At 43.2% G+C, this 4,504-nt stretch overlaps 1 non-coding gene across 1 annotated transcript; it reads left to right on the top strand.

Annotated features, from left to right (window-relative positions):
* The first annotated feature begins 295 nt into the window (after window positions 1-295).
* TRNAK-CUU (transfer RNA lysine (anticodon CUU)) lies at window positions 296-368 on the top strand. Its single transcript has one exon. It is a non-coding gene; the product is annotated as a tRNA-Lys (tRNA).
* Window positions 369-4,504: the final 4,136 nt, after the last annotated feature.

The raw sequence follows: 4,504 nt of genomic DNA, 5'->3' as shown, positions 1-4,504 counted from the left end.
AGTTCTCTTAGAAAGTAGGAGAAAGAGGATTTGGATGAAGAGGAAAGAGCAGAGTTATTGCCATAAGACAAGTCATGGTGCTTATCCTGACTCTGATCCTTATTAAAGAGACCTTGGACATATTATTACTTAACATTTCTAGACTTCAGTTTCCTCATCTGTAATAATAATGGTAATAATAATAGTAACTATTATTACTCATGGGGAAGTTAAGATTTAAAGCTCCTGATATATTTTATTTTTTCTTAATTTGTTGTCTGTAATGTCTCCAAAATAAAAATTAATACTTGGGAATTCCCTGGTCGTCCAGTGGTTAGGACTCTGCACTCTTACTGCCGAGGGCCTGGGTTCAATCCCTGGTCGGGGAACTAACATCCCACAAGCAGCGTGGTGTGGCCAAAAAAAAAAAAAATTATACTAAGTTTTCTAATAAAAAGATTCTTGGGCCAAAACATGTGTACTGCTCTGCTTGGGTTGCCATAACTTAATACCATAGACTGGATGGCTTAAGCAAAAATTTATTTCTTGTAGTTCTGGAGGCTGGAAGTCTGAGATCAGGGTGCCAGAATGGTTGGTTTCTGGTGAGGGCTGTCTTCCTGGCTTATAAAAGGCTGCCTCCTCTCTGTGTCCTTACACTGTGGAGAATAAAACCAAGTTCCCTGGTGTCTCTTCTTATAAGGGCACTAATCCCATGGGACCAAGGTTCCACACTCACAACCTCATCTAACCCTGATTACCCCCCTAAGGCCCCCATCTTCAAATACTATCACATTGGGAGTTAAGGCTTAAGCATATAAATTTGTTGGGGGGGACACAAACATCCAGTCCCTAACAACAGGTTTTTATCCACATATCAAGTAAGGTGACAACATGACTAGAGAGAGAGTAGCACATGAGGAGGCTTTCCCAAAGGAAACTTTGATGAGACTTATTGATTAGCCATGGGTACATTGATATCTTATAAGCCAAGAATTAAAACACATATATTTCAGTTAAGAATGACCTGGGCTGCAAACAACAGATAACCCATCTGATGATATTTTAATCAGTGAAGACATCTGATTATTTTCCGTATCAGTGAGTTTGAGGTAGGCAGTTCTAGGTTTGATCTGCTGACTTAGTGACACCACCGGACACTCAGGTTCTTTCCATCCTTTCCCATAACCATCCCCTGCAGAATCACTTTTATCCTCAAGATCACATAATTGCCACCACATTCTGGGCATAATGTTCTAACAGCAGCATTTGAAGCAAGAAGGAATGGGCAGAAAGCAAAAACCTTTTGCATATTTTATACTGCTGGCAATAAAAGCTTTTCCAGAAACCCATTTCTGGCTCATTAGCTAGAACTGGATCACATGCTTACTTACCCTTAGCTGAAAGAGAATCTGGGAAAGCAAATAATCTCACTTCTTCAGCCTTTATCATGGAAGATGTGTGAGGGAAAATGGGGCTGAGAATAACTGTTGCATTAATGAAATAATAATGTTACCTACTAAGAGGTTCTGGTCACCAAATGTATGGAGGATTTCCCCCGCACTAAGCAGTTCTCTGTGACACTAGCTGGGTGTCCTACAATTCAACTCAATTCTCACACTATCTCCCTAGAGATAGCATCAGACCCCACAGGTTAAGGATTCAGTCCTACAAGACTATCCCCCCCCCACTTCAGAGCCAATTGCATGTAGTAGGTCCCCTGTCAGACTTCTGTCCTACTTTGGCTACAAAGGACGGTCCCACCACCCTTTCCTTGGGTTTGATTAATTTGCTAGAATAGCTCACAGAACTCAGGGAAGCATTTACATATGCTTACCAGTTTATTAAATGATGCAATAAAAGATACAGATGAACGGCCAGATGGGAAGATACATAGGGCGAGGTATATGGGAAGGGGCGCAGAGCTTCCGTGCCCTCTCTGGGAGCACCACTCTCCAGGAAGTTCCACCTGTTCACCAACCTAGAAGCTCTCTGAAGCCCCTTACTTTTGGAATTTTATGGAGGCTTCATCATGCAGGCATGACCAATCATAAACTCTATTTTCAGTCCTTCTCCTTTCTCGAGAAAATGAGGGGCAGGGCTGAAGATTCCAAGCTTCTAATCATGGCTTGGTATTTCCAGTGACAAGTCCACATCCACTAGCTCACTCAGAGTCATCTCATTAGAGTAAAAGCACCCCTATCACCCAGGTAATCACAAGGGTTTCAGGAGCTCTGTGCCAGGAAATGAGGGCAGAGACCAACATATATATTTTCTATGATCTCAGGCCCACTACCTGAGAACAGGACAGAAATTGAGATGATTTTGGAAACTATTGGACATATGACCTACCACTTCAGACATGGGGGCTAAAGTAGAGGATTTTTTGATGCCTAAAGTTTTGGACATTTTGGTAGCCGCACTTATGGAAATCATAATGTTGCTGGGAGAGTTGAACCCAAATTTCACATACCGTTTTGTCTTGCAGGCCTGTTCTAAGGATAGTGAGACGGTGATATCTTTCATGTGGTCAAGAACAAGGGCTGGAGAGCTTATTCTAGTCTGTAGTCCTCTCCCACTTCCTCACCTTTACAGACCTGCTCAACAGATATCCCTGTATGTTCATAATTACTCCCTACAAGAAATTCTGGAATCTTCTCTTGGAAAATTAACCCAGTGAGGAACAAGATGACAGTTATGTATTAAATTATATGGCATCTCAACAGACCTCAGAACAGCATTTTTATTCATTTTCTGACTACCTCTGCCAAAGAAACATGATTGTAGAAATCTCTTTCACTAAACATTAGGAGAAAAAAAATCTCACTCTCGGAGCTATAATACTGGGTGGTTATGATTAAAGAGACTACAGGTCAGCTTCCTGGGACTAATGACAACTGTGGACTAGAGAAAGCCTGTCAAGGAGAACAATGAGATATTTGATTCGTGGTTCTTGTGTGCCCTGACCTTGTTGTTTCCTGTTGCTGATAATCATATTCCATATGCAGTTATTTAACTTCTTACGTTGGTAAGTCCAGAATCACTGTACTAACATTAGCTTAATAGCTATGAGAGCCTTGAATTGAGAGGCTATTTTATTTAAGTAGAAGTCATGGGTCCTCCTCCTTTTTAATTCTGAAGGAGGCTCACGTTTTGTAAGTGAAGTTTGAGTGACAGGAAAGAAGGATGCCATAATACCTCGGTCCTCTGCCCAGCCCTGCCCTGAATCCAGTGTGATTCTGTGATGCTTGGCAGTAGTGGTTCGTTGCTGGACAAAATTTTTCTCTATGTGGGCATTTGTGTACTTTCACAGCCCGAACACATTTACCAAATATCATCACATGCAGCATCGTCTGCTTTTCTAGGAAAGCATTACTCCAATATCAAATGGGATAAACTAGACTCAGCTATAACGCAAATTGAGAAAGTGTAAGATTAGCTGATGCAGGCCTCGCAAACACCACAGCAGGGATCAGTGGGGGGAGGTATCCTAGGGTTTTCACTGTGGCTCCTGAGACAAGTTAGGGAAGACAAGAAGCCGGAAATTCTCACCTGGAAAAGGGCAGAAACAGAACTACTTTATTACATTTGGATGGCACCCAGTAGATTCTCCTCTACCATGTGTATGATTCTATGAATAGCCACAGAATGAGATCATGACTCATCCCTTTGAGGCACTGGTTCTCAAACTTTCACGCACCCCAGATCACTGGAAGGCGTGTTAACACACAGATTGTTGGGTCCCCTTCCTGGAGTTTTGCTTCGGGAGGTCTGGATGGGGCCTGAGAATTTTCCTTTCTAACCAGTTCCAGGTCATGCCTATGCTGCTATTCCAGGGACCACACTTGAGAACCATTTCCTAAAGAAAGGATATGACATCCTGGTTTTACCCATACCACACTTCTTCGGCTGGGTCTCATTTACTAAAGTTAAGCACAGCCTGGATTGCTTTTTCAGACAACAGTGGGTCTAAGTTATTCAAACACTTTAACTGTGAGTCAGCCCTGAGAAAATAGCACCAGCAATGGCATTGGCCATTCTAAAATGTGCCCTTTAAGGAACCCGGCTGAGCAGAGGCATGATGGCTTGATTCCAGAGAGGCTGCAGGTGTGAAGCACGTGCATGTACCTGGTTAGGAGATGGCAGGACTGTCTCACAAATGCCCTACCTGGCTCTGGAGGAGAAAACATTTCCCCCGTGCCCCCCACCCCCTCCCCTGAGCAGCAGGGTTTTCCATACATCTTTGTCTGGGGTTTGTAGGAGACGTGGCAGGCTCCTAGGGAGGTGTTGCTCTCTTCCAGCTCTCAGTAGTACAGCAAATTATATTTTCCCACAGGTTAGATTGACTCGACTCGAGGGGGGCTGCATTTGCACGAGAAGCGCTGTGTCTTCCTGTGGCATGGAAACTGCTCTGCACACCTACCACTGTTCTTTCTTGATAGGGGATTGATTTCCCTGCGAGTGTGTGTGCATGCATGTGTGTTTAAGTAAAACCTCCAACACCTTAATTGCAGGTTTCTTAATAGCA

This window comes from Orcinus orca, chromosome 5 (assembly GCF_937001465.1).
Source record: "Orcinus orca chromosome 5, mOrcOrc1.1, whole genome shotgun sequence".
In the NCBI taxonomy this organism is placed as follows: domain Eukaryota; kingdom Metazoa; phylum Chordata; class Mammalia; order Artiodactyla; family Delphinidae; genus Orcinus; species Orcinus orca.
The sequence above is the reverse complement of the archived record's forward strand: the minus strand, read 5'-3'. Positions and strand labels throughout refer to the sequence as shown.